This window comes from Lissotriton vulgaris, chromosome 11, assembly GCF_964263255.1.
Source record: "Lissotriton vulgaris chromosome 11, aLisVul1.2, whole genome shotgun sequence".
NCBI lineage: Eukaryota > Metazoa > Chordata > Amphibia > Caudata > Salamandridae > Lissotriton > Lissotriton vulgaris.
In genome coordinates, this window is record NC_141699.1 from 969,576,989 (window position 1) to 969,600,103 (window position 23,115).

At 47.8% G+C, this 23,115-nt stretch overlaps 1 protein-coding gene across 3 annotated transcripts in view; it reads left to right on the forward strand.

Annotated features, from left to right (window-relative positions):
- Window positions 1-355: 355 nt before the first annotated feature.
- LOC147683784 (uncharacterized) overlaps window positions 356-23,115 on the forward strand; it is a 99,233-nt gene continuing 76,473 nt past the window's right edge. For 2 of the 3 annotated variants that reach the window (XR_015300969.1, XM_086944147.1), the window contains exon 1: window positions 530-582. The gene's annotated coding sequence lies outside the window, so the exon portion shown is untranslated. Of the gene's footprint in view, window positions 583-23,115 lie in introns of all 3 variants that reach the window. The other variant, XR_015300970.1, reaches the window with a different exon arrangement.

Below are 23,115 nucleotides of genomic sequence, written 5' to 3' on the forward strand. Positions count from 1 at the left end.
GACTGCCACATCCAGTTGTCGCCTTTCTGTAAATACTCTTAAGTCCTTTACGTTGGTGTTTGGAAGATGCAATCTAAAGTGAAGGTGAAGCTATGAATACTTTTTCTATAGCAGCAAAGTGTGAGGCCCTGTGCTTGAACTGTCAGACCCTTAAAAACATTCACGTCTGTGACATCTGAAATCCCAGGTCTTTACAGGTATATATGCTTGTTTGTGTGAAATGTATTTACTGATGGAGCCTGGAGGTGGCGGTTCCATCAGCGGCCACGAGAGGGCGCTCCTCGCCTGCTGATGAAACCCACCAAGCTGCACATTGGATGAAAGGGAGAAGAGTTTCCTTTTCCGGGTCAGCGGTGGCAGAGACAGCACCAGCAGCGGATGCTGACATCACTTCCTCCCTCTGCTTCGTGTCCAGCCTGCTGCAGAGGAGGAAGGACCCCTGTCTGGTGGGCAGTTACCTCCATCTACAGATCCTCACAGACCCCCCCCCCCTCAGACCCCAGATCTGCCCCCTCAGACCCCAGATCTGCCCCCCCCCCCCTCCCCAGGAGGAGGAGAGAGCCTGGACAGGTTTCTGATCAGGTAGGAGAGTGCTAACCCACTTGGCTGCAATGTATTAATTCTATTCCTGGCATTCATGGTGACTGGAGAGCTCTGTCCAGGGATGCAGAGGAGGTGAGGCCTGTCCAGGGGTGCAGAGGAGGTGAGGCCTGTCCAGGGGTGCAGAGGAGGTGAGGCCTGTCTAGGGGGGCAGAGGAGGTGAGGCCTGTCTAGGGGGGCAGAGGAGGAGAGGCCTGTCCAGGGAGCAGAAGAGGAGAGGCCTCTCCAGAGGAGGGGCAGAGGAGTAGAGGCCTGTCCAGGGGGCAGAGGAGGAGAGGCCTGTCCAGGGGTGCAGAGGAGGAGAGGCCTGTCCAGGGATGCAGAGGAGGAGAGGCCTGTCCAGGTGTGCAGACGAGGCTAGCCCTGTCCAAGGGAGCAGAGGAGGTGAGGCCTGTCCAGATGAGCAGAGAAGGAGAGGCCTGTCCAGGGGTGCAGAGGAGGTGAGGCCTGTCCAGGGGGGCAGAGGAGAAGAGGCCTGTCCAGGGGTGCAGAGGAGGTGAGGCCTGTCCAGGGGGCAGAGGAGGAGAGGCCTATCCAGGGGTGCAGAGGAGTAGAGGCCTGTCCAGAGGAGGGGTGGAGGAGGAGAGGCCTGTCCAGAGGGCAGAGGAGGAGAGGCCTGTCCAGAGGGCAGAGGAGGAGAGGCCTGTCCAGGGGTGCAGAGGAGTAGAGGACTGTCCAGATGAGGGGCAGAGGAGAGAGGCCTGTCCAGGGGTGCTGAGGACGTTAGGCCTGTCCCGGGTGCAGAGGAGGAGAGGCCTGTCCAGGGGTGCAGAGGAGGAGAGGCCTGTCCAGGGGTGCAGAGGAGGTGAGGCATTTCCAGGGTGCTGATGAGGAGAGGGTTGTCCAGGTGTGCAGAGGAGGAGAGGCCTGTCGAGGGGGGCAGAGGAGGAGAGGCCTATCCAGGGGTGCAGAGGAGGTGAGGCCTGTCCAGGGGCAGAGGAGGAGAGACCTGTCCAGGGGTGCAGAGGAGTAGAGGCCTGTCCAGAGGAGGGGCAGAGGAGGAGAGGCCTGTCCAGGGGGCAGAGGAGGAGAGGCCTGTCCAGAGGTGCAGAGGAGTAGAGGCCTGTCCAGAGGAGGGGCAGAGGAGGAGAGGCCTGTCCAGGTGTGCAGAGGAGGAGAGGCCTGTCCAGGGGTGCTGAGGACGTGAGGCCTGTCCAGGGTGCAGAGGAGGAGAGGCCTGTCCAGGGGTGCAGAGGAGGAGAGGCCTGTCCAGAGGAGGGGCAGAGGAGGAGAGGCCTTTCCAGGGGTGCAGAGGAGGAGAGGCCTGTCTAGGGGTGCTGAGGACGTGAGGCCTGTCCATGGGTGCAGAGGAGGAGAGACCTGTCCAGGGGTGCAGAGGAGGTGAGGCCTGTCCAGGTGTGTAGAAGAGTAAGCCTGTCCATGGGTGCAGAGGAGGTGAGGCCTGTCCAGGGGAGCAGACGAGGAGAGGCCTATCCAGGGGTGCAGAGGAGGTGAGGCCTGTCCAGGGGTGCAGAGGAGGTGAGCCAGTCCAGGGGTGCAGCGTGAGGGTGATAGATAGAGTGAGGGTGATAGATAGATAGATAGATAGAGTGAGGCAGATAGATAGCTAGATAGATAGATAGATAGATTGATAGCTAGAGAGTGATAGATAGATAGATAGAGTGAGGGCGATAGATAGAGTGAGGGCGACAGATAGATAGAGTGAGGGTGACAGATAGAGTGAGGGCGACAGATAGAGTGAGGGCGACAGATAGATAGAGTGAGGGCGACAGATAGAGTGAGGGCAACAGATAGATAGAGTAAGGGTGACAGATAGATAGAGTGAGGGCGACAGATAGATAGAGTAAGGGCGACAGTTAGATAGAATGAGGGCAATAGATAGATGTGTGTGGTTGTGTCTGTGTGGTTGTGTGGGTTTGGTTGTGCTTGTGGTTGTATGTGTGTGGTTGTATGTGTGTGTTGTTGTATGTGTGGTTGTGTGTATGGTTGGGTGTGATTGTGTGTGTGGTTGTGTGTGCGATTGTGTGTGTGGTGTGCTTGTGTGTGTTCGTGTGGTTGTGTGTGTGTGGTTGTATATGTGTGTGTGTGCGTGGCTGTATGAATGTGTGTGTGCAGTTAGAGAAGGATGCATGTGGAAGAGAGAAGCAGATCAGCACAGCAGAAGAGAACAGGGAGTTAAAGAAGGAGGCGGGAGGAAGAGAGCAGCAGATCAGCACAGGAGAAGAGAACAGGGAGTTAACCCCTTCCATGCTCATGACGAGCTCAGCTCCTCATGAGGCACGGTTGAGCTGTGCTTATGACGAGCTGAGCTTGTCATGAATAAAGGAGCTTTCAAAAAAGTCAGCACCGGAGGGGAAAACCCTTAGCAGCCAAGGTGTTAAAGAAGGAGGCGGGTGGAATTGAGCAGCAGATCAGCACAGGAGAAGAGAACAGGGAGTTAAAGAAGGAGGCGGGTGGAAGAGAAAAGCAGATCGGCACAGGAGAAGAGAACAGGGAGTTAGAGAAGGGGGCAGGGTGGAAGAGAGCAGCAGATCCGCACAGGATAAGAGAACAGGGAGTTAGAGAATGAGGTGGGTGGAAGAGAGCAGCAGATCAGCACAGGAAAAGAGAACAGGGAGTTAGAGAAGGAGGCGAGGTGGAAGAGAGCAGCGGATCAGCACAGGAGAGGGCGATAGATAGATAGATAGATAGATAGATAGATAGATAGATAGATAGATAGATAGATAGAGTGAGTACGATAGATAGACAGATAGATAGATAGAGTGAGGCAGATAGATAGATAGATTGATAGATAGAGTGAGGCAGATAGATAGATAGATAGATTGATAGATAGAGAGTGAGGGTGATAGAGTAAGGGCAATAGATAGATAGAGTGAGGGAGACAGATAGATAGAGTGAGGGTGATAGATACAGTGAGGGCGACAGATAGAGTGAGGGCGACAGATAGAGTGAGGGCGACAGATAGAGTGAGGGCGACAGATAGACTGATGGCGACAGATAGATAGAGTGAGGGTGACAGATAGATAGAGTGAGGGCGACAGATAGAAAGATAGAGTGAGGGCGACAGATAGAAAGATAGAGTGAGGGCGATAGATAGATAGAGGGAGGGCAATAGATAGATGTGTGTGGTTGTGCATGTGGTTGTATGTGTCTGGTTGTATGTGTGGTTGTGTGTGTGGTTGTGTGTGTGCGATTGTGTGTGTGGTGTGGTTGTGTGTGTGTGGTTGTATGTGTGTGTGTGCGTGGTTGTATGTATGTGTGTGTGTGTGTGCGGTTAGAGAAAGATGCATGTGGAAGAGAGCAGCAGATCTGCACAGCAGAAGAGAACAGGGAGTTAGAGAAAGAGGTGGGTGGAAGAGAGCAGCAGATCAACACGGGAGAAGAAAACAGGGAGTTAGAGAAGGAGACGGTGGAAGAGAGCAGCAGGCCAGCACGGGAGAAGGGAACAGGGAGGTAGAGAAGGAGGCGGGTTGAAGAGAGCAGCAGATCAGCTCTGGAGAAGAGAAGTGAACAGGGAGTTAGAGAAGGAGGTGGTTGGAAGAGAGCAGCATAACAACTCAGCAGAAGAGAACATGGAGTTAAAGAAGGAGGTGGGTGGAAGATAGCAGCAGATCAGCACAGGAGAAGAGAACAGGGAGTTAGAGAAAGAGGCAGGTGGAAGAGAACAGCAGATTAGCACAGGAGAAGAAAACAGGGAGTTAAAGAAGGAGGTGGGGTGGAAGAGAGCAGCAGAAGAGAACAGGGAGTTAAAGAAGGAGGCGGGGTGGAAGAGAGCAGCAGATCATCAGAGGGAGAAAAGAAGAGAACAGGGAGTTAGAGAAGGAGGTGGGTGGAAGAGAGCAGCAGATCAGCACAGCAGAAGAGAACAGGGAGTTGAAGAAGGAGGTGGGGTGGAAGACAGCAGCAGATTACCACAGGAGAAGAGAACAGGGAGTTAAAGAAGGAGGTGGGGTGGAAGAGAGAAGCAGATCCGCTTTGGAGAAGAGAAGTGAACAGGGAGTTACAGAAGGAGGTGGGTGGAAGAGAGCAGCATAACAGCACAGCAGAATAGAACATGGAGTTAAAGAAGGAGGCAGGTGGAAGAGAGTAGCAGATCAGCACAGGAGAAGAGAACAGGGAGTTAGAGGAAGAGGCGGTTGGAAGAGAACAGCTGATTAGCACAGGAGCAGAAAACAGGGAGATAAAGAAGGAGGCCGGGTGGAAGAGAGCAGCAGATCAGCACAGGAGAAGAGAACAGGGAGTTAAAAAAGGAGGCGGGTGGAAGAGAGCAGCAGATCAGTACAGGAGAAGAGAACAGGGAGTTAAAGAAGGAGGCGGGTGGAAGAGAACAGCATATAGGCACAAGAGAAGAGAACGGGGAGTTAGAGAAGGAGGCAGGGTGGAGGAGAGCAGCAGATCAGCACGAGAGAAGAGAAGAGAACAGGGAGTTAGATAAGGAGGTGGTTGGAAGAGAGGAACAGATCAGCACTGCAGAAGAGAACAGGGAGTTAAAAAAGGAGGTGGGGTAGAAGAGAGCAGCAGAATAGCACGGGAGAAGAGAACAGGGAGGTAGAGAAGGAGGCGGGTTGCAGAGAGCAGCAGATCAGCTCTGGAGAAGAGAAGTGAACAGGGAGTTAGAGAAGGAGGTGGGTGGAAGGGAGCAGCATAACAGCGCAGCAGAAAACAGCGAGTTAAAGAAGGAGGTGGGGTGGAAGAGAGCAGCAGATCAGCAGAAGTTAATAGCGAGTTAGAGAAGGAGGCGGGTGGAAGAGAGCAACAGATCAGCACAAGAGAAGAGAAGAGAACAGGGAGTTAGAGAAGGAGGTGCGGTGGAAGAGAGCAGCAGATTAGAACAGCAAAAGAGAACAGGGAGTTAAATAAGGAGATGGGTGGAAGAGAGCAGCAGATCAGCACAGGAGAAGATAACAGGGAGTTGAAGAAGGAGGCGGGTGGAAGAGAGCAGCAGATCAGCCCAGGAGAAGAGAACAGGTAGTTAAATAAGGAGATGGGTGGAAGAGAGCAGCAGATCAGCACAGGAGAAGATAACAGGGAGTTAAAGAAGGAGGCGGTGGAAGAGAACAGCTGATCGGCACAGGAGAAGAGAACAGGGAGTTAGAGAAGGAGGCAGGGTGGAAGAGAGCAGCAGATCAGCGCGAGAGAAGAGAAGAAAACAGGGAGTTAGAGAAGGAGGTGGGTGGAAGAGAGGAACAGATCAGCACAGCAGAAGAGAACAGGGAGTTAAAAAGGAGGCGGGTGGAAGAGAACAGCAGATCAGCACAGGAGAGGAGAACAGGCAGTTAGAGATAGGTGGGTGGAAGAGAGCAGCAGATCACCACAGCAGAAGAGAACAGGGAGTTGAAGAAGGAGGTGGGGTGGAAGAGAGCGGCAGATCAGCAGAGGAGAAGAGAACAGGGAGTTAGAGAAAGAGGCGGTTGGAAGAGAACAGCTGATTAGCACAGGAGCAGAAAACATGGAGTTAAAGAAGGAGGCGGGGTGGAAGAGAGCAGCAGATTAGCACAGGAGAAGGGAACAGGAAGTTAAACAAGAAGGTGGGGTGGAAGAGACCAGCAGAATAGCACAGGGGAAGAGAACAGGGAGGTAGAGAAGGAGGCGGGTTGAAGAGAGCAGAAGATCAGCTCTGGAGAAGAGATGTGAACAGGGAGAAAGAGAAGGAGGTGGGTGGAAGAGAGCAGCATAACAGCACAGCAGAAGAGAACATGGAGATAAAGAAGGAGGCGGGTGGAAGAGAGCAGCAGATCAGCGCAGGAGAAGAGAACAGGCAGTTAGAGAAAGAGGTGAATGGAAGATTACAGCAGATTAGCACAGGAGAAGAAAACACAGAGTTAAAGAAGGAGGTGGGGTGGAAGAGAGCAGCAGATTAGCACAGTACAAGAGAACAGGGAGTTAGAGAAGGAGGCGAAGTGGAAGAGAGCAGCAGATCATCAGAGGGAGAAAAGAAGAGAACAGGGAGTTAGAGACGGAGGTGGGTGGAAGAGAGCAGCAGATCAGCACAGGAGAAGAGAACAGGGAGTTAGAGAAGGAGGCGGGTGGAAGAGAACAGCATATCGGCACAGGAGAAGCGAACAGGGAGTTAGAGAAGGAGGCGGGTGGAAGAGAGCAGCAGATTAGCACAGGAGAGGAGAACAGGGAGTTAAAGAATGAGGTGGGGTGGAAGAGAGCAGCAGATTAGCACAGGAGAAGAGAACAGGGAGTTAAAGAAGAAGGTGGGGTGGAAAAGACCAGCAGAATAGAACGGGAGAAGAGAACAGGGTGGTAGAGAAGGAGGCGGGTTGAAGAGAGCAGTAAATCAGCTCTGGAGAAGAGAAGTGAACAGGGAGTTAGAGAAGGAGGTGGGTGGAAGAGAGCAGCCGATCAGCACAGCAGAAGAGAACAGGGAGTGTGTCAAAGGAGATATGACAAAGGTGGTACAGAAATTGGCCATAGCCAAGGCAGCAGTAGGGGAAGTATTTGCATCAAAGGTAGCTGAAAAATATTTAGCTTGGAAACAAGACCAGTACGAGTATAGCGAACAAATTGGGCGCATTCTTGCTGTTAGAACTAGGCAGGCAGCCACTAAAGGAGAAATATTAGAGCTCGTATCGGAAGCAGGCATAACAGCTACCACACCAAAGGAGATTTGCTCAGTATTTCAGGATTATTAGCAAAAACTATACAATCAGGATAAGGGGGCGGGCTGAAATATAGAAATAGAACAGTATCTGGAGGCCGCACTAATAGAGAGGCTAACAATAGAAGATAAAAATGATCTGGAAGTCAATTTTACTTTAGAAGAAATACAGGGGGCTATTAAAGATCTCCCCTCTGGGAAAGCAGGTGGGCCTGACTGTATTCCACTTGAGTTGTATAAGACATTCCTCCCAACCTTACAAATAGACATCATGAATCTTATGGTTTTAACTCAAAGGGGGGTTGTACCGCCTAGCTCTTGGGGCGAAGCCTCAATGGTGGTCTTTTTAAAAAAAAAATAAAGATCCCACGGATCCAGGGTCATATAGACCAATAAGTCTTATGAACAGCGACACCAAGATATACTCTAAGATCTTGGCTAATCGTTTGAGTCTGATAATCTGCAAGGTCATCTCCCCCTGCCAACATGGGTTCATCCCTGGGAGGGGCACCGCAGACCATATAAGGAGGGTATTTACACTTTTTGATGGTATGGCAGCCTCACGAGACCCTATGGCTTTAATACTTCTGGACGCTGAGAAAGCGTTTGATAGGATCTCGTGGGGCTTCCTATGGGCTGCATTAAGCAAAGTTAATATCGGCAAAGTCTGCACAGGGGCCCTGAAGGCTTTATATAAGAATCCTACGATTAGGCTCAAAGTAATGGGGGAGCAGAGTGAGATAATCAACATCAAGCGTGGAACGAGGCAAGGGTGTCCCTGCTCCCCGCTACTCTTTGCCTTTTATATTGACCCTTTCATAAGAAGAATTGAGCTAAATAGGAGTATCCCGCCAATCATTCTGAACGGATATGAGACTAAAATATTAGGGTATGCAGATGACCTAGCTGTTACATCGCCTGATCCTGCCCCTGCATTAGTTGAAATAGAAAAGGAAGCTAAAGTTTATGGGTCCTTATCAGGATATAAATTGAATCAAGGAAAAACACAAATCATTACAGGTCATGAATGTTGATCAGCGAGTTACAGATGCCGCAGTGTTTCTAGGAATTACTATAACATCGGAGTTATTGAAGGTTGTGGAATAAAATCTGGGCCCTGTGATTAAATAGACTAAAGATCTAGACAGGATGAATAATCTGCATTTAACAACAATAGGCAGGTGTAACGTAATAAAAATGTTGTTCCTGCCAAAGGTTTTATATTAATTTCGGACTATTCCGCTAAAAATTAACAATAGCTGGTTTAAGGAAATTGAGGGATTGAGCAACCGCTTTATATGGGCAAAAGGCAAAACACGAAGGGCTATCAAATTCCTGTCATTATCTAGAGACCGCAGTGGTTTGGCGGTACCGGATTTTAAGGTTTACTATTTGGCAGCAGCCCTGCAAATTATCAGAGGATTATTAGGTGGGAATACGAAGGACAGGTGGAGGGATAATGAATGTATTCCAGATATATTTGAATTATTAATAGTGGACTCTAATAGGCGATTGCTCACATTCCACGAACCGAATTACTACAAAAAAACAAAATTTAAGCTATTAGGGGCCGCATTTTCAGTATGGTCAAAGGCCCGGAATAAATTAATCTTAGGAGGATGAATTTCTATACTCCTTTATATAAGAATAGTTCATTGCCAGAAGTGTTTCATGACCAGGTGATGAACCGGTGGGATATCCTCGGGGTTAACATGATAGGAGACCTTATTGATCATACAGGATTAATTACTTATGACAAAGCCCAGCAGCTATATAACCTTGAGCGTAGAGACTTTTATAAATATTTACAGATCAGGTCAGTCTTGCTAAAAAAACAGGCTGGTAACATGAAATTTAAAAGGGAAGAGGAGTCATGGAGCAATTGAGAGATGAGGAGGGCTGCTCAATCTCACAACTGTATGATGCAATATGCCAGTATAAGAAGGATGATCGATTGAAAGTATTTGACAAGTGGAGAACGAAATTAAACTTAACAGGGAATGAGGGGGAAAGATAGCTCAATTTTGCTAATACAGTATTAAAAGTAGCAAATCTAGAAGTACAGCATTATAAGACCCTGTTTGAGCTGTATTACACACCGCACAGAATAGCTCGCTGGGGCGGAACAAGTGGGATAACTTGCCCGAAATGCCAAAGCTTACAAGCAGATACAATTCACACGTTTGCCTCATGCCCCAATTTAGATCCATTTAAAAGATCGCTGGAACAATTCATGGATAGCGCATTAGGGATTTCCATCAGCTTAACAGACGAAGTAATGGTGCTTGGCATAGTGAGAGAGGGGCTTGTAATACCTCATCAAGAATTTATATTTTTGGCAATGACCTTACGTCGGTTGTGCATAGCATCTTCATGAAAGGATCCTAATCCTCCAACAGTCCAACAGTGGTTGGCTAGGCTTCTAGCCTTATATTCCTTAGAGAAAGCTCTGTATGATAAAAAAAAGGGTGGAAGGCAAACCAACTGGGGAAGCGGGTTTGGGCACCAGTGGCAGAATGGAAATTAAGAATTGATGAAAATTAGATTGGATGAAGCTGAAGGAGCTTATATCTATGCTGAGAGGGCAAATTCCCCTATATGAATGTCTAATATTATCTCTGGTTTTCTTTTTTTGTGTTTACTCTCTAATCTGCTTTCTCTTCTTTTCTCATCTCATTTGTTAAAAAAGTTTTTTCCGCATGTGCATTTGTATTGTGTTATTCTCTTGAAGACTACAAAAAGAGTTTGTTTATTTTGTTATATCAATCTTGTGGAAGATCTAATTGTTAAAGCTTAATACCTGATGATGAATAATAAAAAACAAAAAAATAAAAAAAAGAAGAGAACAGGGAGTTAAAGAAGGAGGTGGGGTGGAAGAGAGCAGCAAATCAGCACAGGAGAAGAGAACAGGGAGTTAAAGAAGGAAGTGGGGTGGAAGAGAGCAGCAGAATAGCACTGTGGGAGGGCAGGTCAGATATACAGACGCGGAGGCTGAATATATTGTCGAACAGGGACCTCTTTATTGTCAGATGGTACAAACTTAGGTTTAACCACGGGTTCAAAAGTTCCTTCTTCTGTAGATGTCTTCTTATCTAAAGGAGGGTCAGCTGATAGTATCGCGTTTTCCTCTTCACTTTGAAGATGAAGGTCTTGAAGGGATATGGATTCCGTGGTGGTGGTTTAACCCGGAGGTACCGAGAAGAAAGAAATGGGAACCCGTCAGTATATCAGTCTTGTACTTCCCTTTTAGTTCCACACTCGATAGTGCACAGAATTGGGAATAAGTGAGGGTTAAAGATAAGGGTATGGGTGGTGAAGGGTTTAGGCATGAATAAAGGCCTGAGTGGATTAAGGATAGCAAAGGGTCTAAACCAGGACCGCCAATATTCTCAATAAAGCCTGTCCCAAAACCGGTGTACTCCAGTGCCAAGGAATCAAAGAAAACGTGTCTCTTCAGGGTATTCAGTGCAAGATATTCGTGCTAATGCAGCAATTGTCCTCAATCTTAGCAACATGCAACAAATTAATTGCGCACCCTTGCAGATACAGCAACCAACACTTTTCTCCCCCCCTTTGTACTCTCCCTCCCGTAATAAAGCTCTAAACCACCTCCTCCCACAACAGTCCAAGAACAATGCCCCGTTCCGGTTTCACTCACCGGACCCGCCGTAACTCTCGAGAGTCACGGCACGCTCTCCAGCCTCCTCCGGGGGACACCACCACTCCTCCGTCCAGCGGTCCTCGGTTTCCCCCGCCTCTTCACCGACAGGAACGCGGTCTTGACTCTCGGTGTGCAGACCCAGCTCCGAGATTCGGCGTCCTTCCTCGCGTGGTCGTGTACTTCCGATCGTGGCTCCTCCTTCACGATGTTCTGCAACCCTGTTTCCTGGTTGGCGTCCGCTTTCACTGGTCCCGCGTCTGTTGCTCCTCCCCTTGCCTTTTGACCTGGCTGTGGAAAGAGACGAGAGGTGGGTGTCTCTTTCATCACATCCAGCTGGACGTGATCACTTCGGCGATAACCTAGGCGCGTAAGGGATTCTGGGTATTGTAGTCCGGGCAACTGCTGAGTCCCGCTAGCTCCCCTCTCACATCCCCTTTCCCTTGCTGTCTTGATACTGGGGTCTCTCTGGATTCTCTCTTGTGAATACCTGGATAGAAAGTCTACGTTTCCTTGCTCCGACCCCTTCCGATGTTGTGTGCGGAACCTATATGGCTGTTATGCTAGGAACCACCTCAATACTCTGTCATTATTTCCTTTGTTACGAGATAGCCATTCTAAAGGCGCATGGTCAGTGAATAGAGTGAACTCTCTCCCTTCCAAGTAATACCTCAAAGTTTCAATGGCCCATTTCATGGCCAGGGCTACCTGTTCGATGACTGCATAATTCTGTTCCCTTGGGAATAATTTATGACTTATGTACAGGATGGGTTGTTCCTGTCCTTGTCGAGTCACTTGAGAGAGTACCGCACCCATACCCTGATCCGATGCATCTGTTTGTAGAAGAAAGGGTAAAGAATAGTCAGGGCTGGCTAATACTGTCTCTGATGTAAGCGACTCTTTCAAAGTATGAAAGGCTTTTAGGATGTCAGGTGTGGGCCATTTTAAGCGTTCTTCAGCGTTGGATGCTTTCTGTAAGAGATTAGTGAGGGGTGAGGCAGTCTGAGAAAAATGTGGGATGAATCTCCGATAGTATCCAAGGAGTCCCAGGAAGGCCCTAAGGTCTTTCTTTGTCTTGGGTAAGGGTATCTGAGAGATGGCTGCTATTTTAGAATCTTGTGGTCTAATCATTCCCTCTCCTAGTAAGTATCACAGATATTTTACGGTTTGGGCTGCTAGATGACTTTTTGCTGGATTTATTTTCAAACCATATCGTCCTAATGTCTCAATGACTTGGGATAAATGAGTCGCGTGTTGGTCCCATGTATCACTGTAGATGACTATATCATCAATGTATGCTCCTGCATATTCCTCATGTGGACGCAGAATGTGATTGATGGCCCTTTGAAAAGTTGCTGGAGCCCCATGCAACCCAAAAGGTAGAACCTTAAATTGATACAACCCATTGGGTGTGGAAAAAGCAGGTTTCTCTTTATCTTGGGGCCGTAAAGGGATTTGCCAATACCCTTTACAAAGGTCAAGGGTACTGATGTATTTGGCCCTTCCTATTTTTTCCACCATCTCGTCTACCCTAGGCAATGGATAGGTATCAAATTCAGATATTTTGTTCGCTTCTCTGAAATCGATGCAGAACCGAACCGTCCGGTTTCGGTACCAAGACTATGGGTGAATTCCACTCGCTATTAGAGGGCTCTATAATGTCCATTTGCATCATCTTTTGTATTTCCTTGCGTATAATGAGGAGACGAGCCTCTGGTATACGATATGGTCGAAGTCGGACCATTTCCCCTACTGGAGTTCTGATGGCATGTTCTACCAAAGTAGTTCTTCCCGGAGTCAAGGAGAACACCTCTTGAAGTGGCATTAGTCTGTGAGTCAGCCTTTCTTTCAAAAGGGAAGAAAGGGCAGGATCTATACATTGAACAAACAAGGGAACCTCAGTCTCTACCTTTGCAGTCAGCGTAGGTATAGGTCCTTCCCATTTTTTCAAAAGATTGATGTGGTAGATTTGGGAAGTATCTCTAGCATGGTCTAATTCTATACGATAAGTGACCGGGGTAACTTGTTCTGTAACTTTGTAGGGGCCCTGCCACTGACCTAGCAACTTGTGATCAGAAGAGGCCATCATCAATAGTACCTGATCTCCTACCTCAAACTTTCTTTCCTTCGCCTTTTTGTCATATTGTTTTTTCTGAGCAGTTTGAGCTTCTTCCAGATTCATGCGGACAATAGTCCGAATCTGTCCCAGATGGGTTTTCAGGTTAGACACATAATCCACTAAGGGTTTGGTGTTGTCTGGCTCGCTCTCCCATTTCTCCTGGGCCATTTCTAGTAGGGTTCTGGGTTGGTGACCATACAATAGTTCAAATGGGGAATACCCTGTACTTTTCTGAGTTTTACAAAGTATAGCAAACAGTGCTAGTGGTAGCATATCTTCCCATTTCCTGGTTTCTAGCTCTAACAATTTTTTCAAAGTGGTTTTAAGAGTGGCATTGTATTGCTCTACCAACCACTCAGTCTGGGGGTGGTAGGCTGCAGTTCTAATTTGATGTATTCCCAGTTGTGCACATACTTGTTTCATAACCTTGGATATGAAAGGGGTCCCCTGGTCAGTCAATATTTCTTTGGGGAACCCTACTCTTGAGAACACGGTTATCATGGCCTTCGCAATATTAACGGCATCGGGACGACGTAGAGCTATAGCTTCAGGGAAACGTGTGGCATAATCTACCAGCACCAACACGTATCTACACCGACTCCTAGATGGCAGTAAAGGTCCTATTATGTCCATTCCTACTCTATTGAAAGGCTCTTCTATGATGGGAAGAGGTCGTAAGGGAGCATGTGGTGGAATATACCTGCTATGTCGCTGGCATATGGGGCATTCCCTACAGTATCTTTTAACTTGTTGAACTATGCCCGGCCATTAGAAACGCTCCATGATTTGTTTTTCTGTTTTCTCGGGTCCAAAGTGTCCCCCTAATAGATGGCTATGGGCCAGAAACAAAACTTTCTCTCTAAAGGGCATAGGCATTAGCAGCTGTGGGGTCTGATTAGGATGTCCTTTCCTATAGAGTAACCTGTTTTTTTTATAAAGAAATAGGGACCTACATGAAGAGGGTCTTCGTGATCCAAAGCATTTTTCCAAGCTTCCTGCAATACAGGGTCTTCTCTTTGGGTGGCACGAAAGCTTCTGTCGGTTTCCCATGGGTTCTCTTCGGGGATAGCCGGAAAAACATTAGGGATCTTTCCTTTCTCAGCTCTCCTCTGTTTTCGACTTTTCCTGATTTCATAGGTAGGCCATTCAGGTTTTTCTTCTCCCGAGAAGGGTGCCTCAGCCCACCAGTCTTCATTCTTTTTTTGGTCAAGCAATACCATTTGGGGAAGATGGGGATAGTCATTTCCTAGGATAACTGTTTCAGGCAAATTAGGAATGAGACCCACCTTCAAGGAATTACCAGGATCATTGTCATGTTGGATGTGGACCTGAGTAGTCGGGTATTGTTTAACATCCCCATGGACACATCGAATAGCCACCATGCCATTACTAGGTCCGATCCATGGTTCAAAATCCTGAGGGCGTACTACACTCTGATGACATCCTGTATCAGCTAATGCCTGAGTTGATTGTCCATTGACTTTTACCTCACAATGATAGGGTGGAAGTGGGTCTTCGGATGAAGAGCAGTAATAATTCCTGGCTAACCCTATTTCCATTGGTTGTTCTTTCTGTGGACAAAACCTGGCAATGTGTCCCAGACCCCCACAATGGAAGCATTGGGGTCCGGGAGTCGGGGTCCTAAAGACTGGTGTCGGGGTGGCCCCTCCGGGGAAAAGAGTTACAGGTTCAGGGTTCTTGGGAATCGGGACTCGGGGAGGCCTATGACCTCCTGTCCCACTGGGCTTCCTTGCAGTATCATCCCTTCCTTTTTGGATTTCCTGAGCCCGGTTATAAGCACTCGCTATTTCCACCGCAGCTTCCAATGTCAGATGTGCCTGTTGTCTAACCCACCTCTGGATAGGTGGATGAAGCGATGCCAGATACTGTTCCAAATAGATCTTGGACATGATGCCATCTTTATCGGTAGTAGCTGGTTTCAACCACCAATCAGTCATGTCCTTCACCCTAAAATGCAAGGTGCGGGGTGTTTCCTGAGGACCTTCTTTCATCTGTCTCAGTTTTTTTCTATAGGATTCGTCATCCACCCCAACCTTTCCATGATGCATCTTTTGATGTCCGCATATGGCACAGTCCCTTGTATGGTGGCTGCCTGATAGGCGGCTTGTAGATCTCCTGATAGAAGAGGGCCCAAATATTGGCCCCACTTATCTACTGGCCAGGCTGCGGCTGTGGCTATGCGTTCAAAGTTATTAAAGAAGAAGTCGGGGTCTTCTCCACTGACATACTTTTGCATCACCATAGAGGGTAGGGTAGTGGGTCCTCTTTGGTTCCACAGAATTTCAGGCAATTTATCCATAGCGGCTCCATGTGTTTGACTTTGTCCGGATATGGCCTTCTGAGTTTTCTCTCGGTCTTCTTCTACTACATGCAGGAACATTTCCATTACTTTGCCCAGGTGTTCCTGGTGTTCACCCATTTTTGCAAGGGCAGTCTCCATGTCTCCGCGAGATCCCACTTCTGACACCACTTGTGGGAGGGCAGGTCGGATATACAGGCGCGGAGGCTGAATATATTGTCGAACAGGGACCTCTTTATTGTCAGATGGTACAAACTTAGGTTTAACCACGGGTTCAAAAGTTCCTTCTTCTGTAGATGTCTTCTTATCCAAAGGAGGGTCAGCTGATAGTATCTGTCGAGATTGGCAGTAGTGTAAGCACCAAGAACACCACTAACCTTGTCCTGTGGCCAAGCAGAGACGATATCTGACGCTAAGTCCCTTATTTCCTCACAATACGGAACCCAGCAGAGAATATATACTACTCTGTCAGACTCCGCACCCCAGAGGAAAAAAGGGAAAGAGGATGAAGGTGTGTTCCCCCGACTTCTCTCTGGGACTTGATTTACTCTTTGGGCTGTGTCTAGTATACCTTCAAGGCTGCAAGTGGGATGACAAAACACACAATTACTCATATACTCACTGACCCCTGTTTTTCCTCTATTGTGCGTGTGCCTTTCTTCACTCACCAGGATTCCTCTATTCCCTTCCTTTATTTCCAGTGTAATCCCAGACTTATCTCACTGATGCCGATAAAAGAAAGTCCAAAACAAATGCAGGTTCAGGAGGCTAATACCAAAACACGTGCCTCTTCACAGCACTAGTCCCCTTCAAGAAAGTTACTTCTTTTTCACTCGTGCTCCCTTCTTATTGTTTCCTTCACAATACTGGGGCAGGATTATCCACAAAAAGATACAGTGTCTCTGGCACAAAGAAATAATAACGTTGGCTTTGCAGCGCTACAAATGTCTCGAATACAAAGAGCAGGCGATTATACTCCGGAGATTCAGTACCTGCTTAACTACACAAAAACCTTGCTACAAACTAACAGCGTTTTTCCATGAGCGTCCAAAATCCGGTCGCTTACAGAAATAGAAACACTGTTACATTTCTCGCGTGTTAAATCAGAAGCGTCTCGCGCCTCACAATAACATCGCGGCTACACTTACTATTTAGCAGAAACAAAGTATCCAGTTTCCAAAGCTTTCAGGACAAGTAGAGAAAAGGCGAGCCCGCGCTTTTCTCACAAACAATCAGAATGGGGTTACAATACCAGCCGGTATTCAGGCACTTGAAGTCAGGACAAACAGGCTTCCAAAAAGGCTGTGCTCTTCTCGCTGGGATCCGGCGGGGAATACCATCCGCCCTCCTTGATTCTCCAACAGGATTAATTGACAAGCACTTTCCCCTTGGAAAGGAAGTGCTTATATCCGACTAGAAAATCCCAGGGCAGTCTGGGACTTGTAGTTACCATGATTCTTCCTGATTTCTCTGCATACCTGGAATACTGTCCTCGTGATCTCAAAATCGCCACAGAACCCCCTCTCGAGGACTGCCGTCCCGGCGGTCGTCCGGGCTTCCCAGGATACTTTTCATGGAATTGCGCGACCAACTCAGGACAATTCAGATTGGCCAAAGGCTCCCACGTTCTTTCCTCAGGTCCGTAACCCTTCCACCCAACCAAGTATTGGATCCTACCCCTAACCATACGGGAGTCAAGGATAGCCTGCACCTCATATTCCTCCTGCCCATCAATGTCAATAGGAAGTGGCCTATCCAGTAGTCTTGCACCATCAGGACAAGGAAGGAGGAGGGAAACATGAAATACGGGATGTATCTTCCAGGAATCAGGGAGGGACAATCTCATAGCCATAGGGTTAATAACCTCCACTATGCTGTAAGGCCCCACATACTTAGGTTTCAGCTTGTTTTCCCCTTTCAAATGTATGTGCCTAGTGGAAAGCCACACCCTGTCTCCCACCCCATATTCAGGTGCTGGTGATCTCTTCCTATCAGCAAAGCGTTTCTGGGAAGATTGAGCACTCGCCAAGCTGTTACGGGCTGCCACCAACACCGCCTTGAGATGGGCATGATGTTCATGAATGCTGGGTACAGGGGAATGCACGGGTACCTCAAAGGGAAGGGCATTGGGATGATAACCATACAAACAAAAGAAAGGAGAACAACCCAAGGTGGAGTGTATGGCATTATTATATGCAAACTCAGCCATCCAAATTAACATTGTCCAGTCCATATCATTTTGCAGAGCAAAGCAGCGTAGATACTGTTCCAACGTCTGGTTCAGACGTTCTGTTTTGCCATCAGTCTGGGGGTGATAGGAGGAAGAGAGATGAGCATCGACGTCCATGGTCTTACAAAGAGCCTTCCAGAATCGGGAAGTGAATTGGGTTCCTCGATCCGTAATGAGCACGCAAGGAATGCCATGTGCTCTAACGATATGTTGCAGAAACACCTGCGCCAGTTCAGCTGAAGTAGGAAGACTCGTCAACGGAATGAAATGACCCATTTTTGTCAAATGGTCGACGACCACGAGGATCACGGTCTTTTCATTACAGGGTGGCATTTCAACTATGAAGTCCATAGACAATGTGTGCCAGGGTTTTGGAGGAATAGGCAGAGGCCTCAGAAGTCCCATGGGTTTGACATGGACGGATTTCCCTTGCATGCAGACAGTACAGTTTTTGACATACTGTCTCACATCATCTCTAAGGTTGGACCACCAGAACTCGCGTTCCACACCTACTATGGTCTTGTAGATTCCCAAATGGCCTCCTAGGGGGGAGTCGTGTATCCATTTCAGGACTTGCAGCTGTAAGATCTCAGTGGGTACATAGATAGCGGACCCATGGTAAGCAAGATCATCTTTTTCCATTCGATGTTCCGGATCTTCTTGTATCCATGCTTGTACATCTGACTCTGCCAGGGCTATCTTCACGTCGTCCAGAAAGTCCTGTGTAGCCAACAAGGCTATAGCGGGTAGACAACCACTTGCTTCTTTCAGGATTAGTGGGGGTTCTTCCGTGGTTCCTGCATGTTGGTCTTCAGTTTCACCTAGGCGAGACAGGGCATCCGCTTTACCATTCTGTGGTCCAGGTCTGTACTTGATAATAAAATCATAATCCGAGAAGAACAATGTCCATCTCAACTGCCGAGGCGTAAGCGCCTTCGCGGTTTTCAAGAACAGAAGATTTCGATGGTCTGTGTAGATTTCAACTGTGTGAACAGCTCCCAATAGGTAGTGACGCCATTCTTCACATGCCCTTTTAATTGCCAGGAGTTCTTTATCCGAGATGGAATAGTTGATCTCGCAAGGCGTCAATTTCTTGGAGAAAAAGGCAACAGGATGCAGTTGACCAGTGTCAGGATGGCGTTGTGATAGTATACCCCCTATTTCATATTGCAAAGCATCCGTTTCCAACACGAAGGGTATTTGAGGATCCGGATGGCGAAGGATGGGAGCTTGGGTAAACTGATCTTTCAGATACTGGAAGGAGATAGCAGCTTCTTGGTTCCATACAAACGGTGTGTTTTTTCTCAACAAGCTGGAGATGGGATGGATTATCTTTGAAAAATCCTTGATGAACCGTCTATAGTAATTTGCAAAGCCAAGGAAACTTTGAACGGATTTCACATTTGTAGGCGTACTCCATCCGATAATCGCCTCGATCTTACTAGTATCCATTTGGAATCCTTTGGCGTTGATGACATATCCAAGGAATGCGACCTCCGTGACATGAAACAGGCATTTTTCAAGCTTGGCATACAAGGAATGATGTTGCAACTTCCTGAGAACGATCTTCACATGCTCCACATGTTCATGAAGGGTCGACGAATAGATCAAAATGTCATCGATATACACGATACAAAAGGTTTCTAGACAACCTCTCAATACTTCATCCATGAAATATTGGAAGGCGGCAGGGGCGTTACAGAGCCCGAATGGCATCACTCTATATTCGAACAACCCGAACTTTGTTCGAAACGCCGTCTTCCACTCGTCTCCCTTCTGGACTCTGACCAGATGATACGCCCCTCTAAGATCGAGCTTGGTAAAGAAACGGGCACCCTTCAACTGATCCAACAGCACCTGTATAAGAGGGAGCGGATATCGATTCTTGATGGTCATTCTATTGATGGATCTGTAATCGATGCATGGTCGTAATTCGTCGCAGTCCTTCTTCGGGATGGAAAAACATGGGGGATGAGGCAGGCGATGTAGAATGCCGAATAAATCCTGTAGCCAAATTCTCATCGAGGTAATTCCTCAGATACCGCGTCTCTTTTTCAGTCAAGGCATATACTCGACTACACGGTATGTCTGCTCCCGGAATGAGATCAATACGGCAATCATACACTCGATGTGGAGGTAACTCCGTTGCCTTCTGTTTGTCGAACAATGATCGGTAAGCCTTGTATTCTTCAGGAAGAACCGTGGCGCAACAATAGTGTCCTCGGGTACACTCTGTTGCCAAACACACAGAGGGCGTGATGTTATTCTTTTCCAGGTCAGGCAAAGCTTGCCTACAATTCTCTTTACAAAAATCCGATGATAGAGTGATGGTTCGCGCCGCCCAACTAACCTTAGGATCGTGAAGGGTCAACCACGGCATTCCAAGGATGAGCCGGAACTGTGGCGCGTCAATCAGATCGAATTGTATATGTTCCTGATGATTCTGGTTCGTCTGCATCAATAACGCACGTGTATGATAGGACACAGGGCCCGATGACAAGACAGTCCCATCGACTGCTTTCACTAACTCCGGTTTGTCCTTCTTCTCGCAGACGATTCCTATCTTCATCGCATATTCTTGATCGATGTAGTTGCCTGTAGCACCTGAATCCAGTAATGCAACGATTTCCATAGCTTCACGAGAATTAACCCACAGGGTGACCTTCAGGTTCATATGAGCTACTGCGGGATGCAAGGTGTTTGCAAGTGTTGGTGAGATCGTTTGTAATTGACAACCCAAGGCAGAGACCTCTTCCTGATTTGGGCGTTCTAGTTTTCCGCCGGTCTTCCTGCTTGAATCATCGCTTGGGTATTTGGCCCTTGGAATCTTCCTGGCAAGGCATTCCTCGCCCTACAATCCTTAATGAAATGGCCTCCCTTGCCACAATACAGGCATTGCTTCAGTCTTCTTCTCTTCTCCTTCTCTTCCTTTGAGAGGGGTCCCCTTATACCTCCGATCTGCATAGGCTCTACCCCATCAGGCGATTTTGGATGCTCCTCTGTGGTATTCTTGAACCGGGGATAGAAGAAACGTCCTTCTCCTCTGTACCTATCACCCCTTCTTTCCAGAAGTTGGTGGTCCAATTGGACCGTCAGGTCGATCAACTCTTCACAGGTAGAAGGGAGCTGCACTACTTGTGCCAACACGTCTTTAAGCTCCCCTCTTAGTCCTTGATAGAAGATAGATATTCTTTTCGCCGTGGGCCACTCTGTTTCAACCACTAGACGATTAAACAAAGTGATGTAAGAAAGCAAGTCTTGAGACCCTTGGCGCAATGTTAATAGCTCTCTATCCAAGGACAACATGTGTAGCTTCCTATCAAAAAGTCTTCGTAGTTCTAAACAAAAGTCCTCGAAATTGTGCAACACAGGATCATTTCTCTCCACCAAGGGTATCGACCAACTAGATGCATTGCCTCCCATATACGACATCATGAACGCCGTTTTCGCACCATCTTCCTGGAACACCCCTGGTTTACACAAAAAGTGTAATCTACACTGGTTCAGGAAGGTCTCAAACTTACGGGGATCCCCATAGAACCTTTCAGGGGGCGCAAGAGGAATACCCGTGCTTTGTATCACATGCACGGTGGGTACAGTGTCAGGAGGTGAAGAAGTGTCTGAGGAGGACAGAGAAAACCCCCCCCCCTTCAGCTCCCTGAGAGACCGTAGATGCAGGGGGTTGTAATGTGGCTGGCTTGATGTAAGACGCCCCTCCTGTATGTTTACGTGCTAACCCTGCTACTTCTGTCCGAAGCACCCCCACTTCCTTATATAACACCTGATTCTCCGTTCTAGAAGTAGTGACCTCCTGTTGCAGAGCAGCAAGGCTGTCTACCACAGACTTCAACACACTTTCTATATTCATCGTCTAGGCCGGGCTCGTACACTTGGGCTTGTCAATCTGTCGAGATTGGCAGTAGTGTAAGCACCAAGAACACCACTAACCTTGTCCTGTGGCCAAGCAGAGACGATATCTGACGCTAAGTCCCTTATTTCCTCACAATACGGAACCCAGCAGAGAATATATACTACTCTGTCAGACTCCGCACCCCAGAGGAAAAAAGGGAAAGAGGATGAAGGTGTGTTCCCCCGACTTCTCTCTGGGACTTGATTTACTCTTTGGGCTGGGTCTAGTATACCTTCAAGGCTGCAAGTGGGATGACAAAACACACAATTACTCATATACTCACTGACCCCTGTTTTTCCTCTATTGTGCGTGTGCCTTTCTTCACTCACCAGGATTCCTCTATTCCCTTCCTTTATTTCCAGTGTAATCCCAGACTTATCTCACTGATGCCGATAAAAGAAAGTCCAAAACAAATGCAGGTTCAGGAGGCTAATACCAAAACACGTGCCTCTTCACAGCACTAGTCCCCTTCAAGAAAGTTACTTCTTTTTCACTCGTGCTCCCTTCTTATTGTTTCCTTCACAATACTGGGGCAGGATTATCCACAAAAAGATACAGTGTCTCTGGCACAAAGAAATAATAACATTGGCTTTGCAGCGCTACAAATGTCTCGAATACAAAGAGCAGGCGATTATACTCCGGAGATTCAGTACCTGCTTAACTACACAAAAACCTTGCTACAAACTAACAGCGTTTTTCCATGAGCGTCCAAAATCCGGTCGCTTACAGAAATAGAAACACTGTTACATTTCTCGCGTGTTAAATCAGAAGCGTCTCGCGCCTCACAATAACATCGCGGCTACACTTACTATTTAGCAGAAACAAAGTATCCAGTTTCCAAAGCTTTCAGGACAAGTAGAGAAAAGGCGAGCCCGCGCTTTTCTCACAAACAATCAGAATGGGGTTACAATACCAGCCGGTATTCAGGCACTTGAAGTCAGGACAAACAGGCTTCCAAAAAGGCTGTGCTCTTCTCGCTGGGATCCGGCGGGGAATACCATCCGCCCTCCTTGATTCTCCAACAGGATTAATTGACAAGCACTTTCCCCTTGGAAAGGAAGTGCTTATATCCGACTAGAAAATCCCAGGGCAGTCTGGGACTTGTAGTTACCATGATTCTTCCTGATTTCTCTGCATACCTGGAATACTGTCCTCGTGATCTCAAAATCGCCACAGTATCGCGTTTTCCTCTTAACTTTGAAGATGAAGGTCTTGAAGGTATATGGACTCCGTGGCGGTAGTTTAGCCCGGAGGTACCGAGAAGAAAGAAATGGGAACCCGTCAGTATATCAGTCTTGTACTTCCCTTTTAGTTCGACACCCGATAGTGCACAGAATTGGGAATAAGTGAGGGTTAAAGATAAGGGTATGGGTGGTGAAGGGTTTAGGCATGAATAAAGGCTTGAGTGGATTAAGGATAGCAAAGGGTCTAAACCAGGACCGCTAATATTCTAAATAAAGCCTGTCCCAAAACCGGTGTACTCCAGTGCCAAGGAATCGAAGAAAACGTGTCTCTTCAGGGTATTCAGTGCAAGATATCCGTGCTAATGCAGCAATTGTCCTCAATCTTAGCAACATGCAACAGATTATATGCGCACCCTTGCAGATACAGCAACCGACTCTTTACCCCCCTTCTTTGTACTCTCCCTCCCGCAATAAAGCTCTAAACCACCCTCCTCCCACAACAGTCCAAGAACAATGCCCCGTTCCG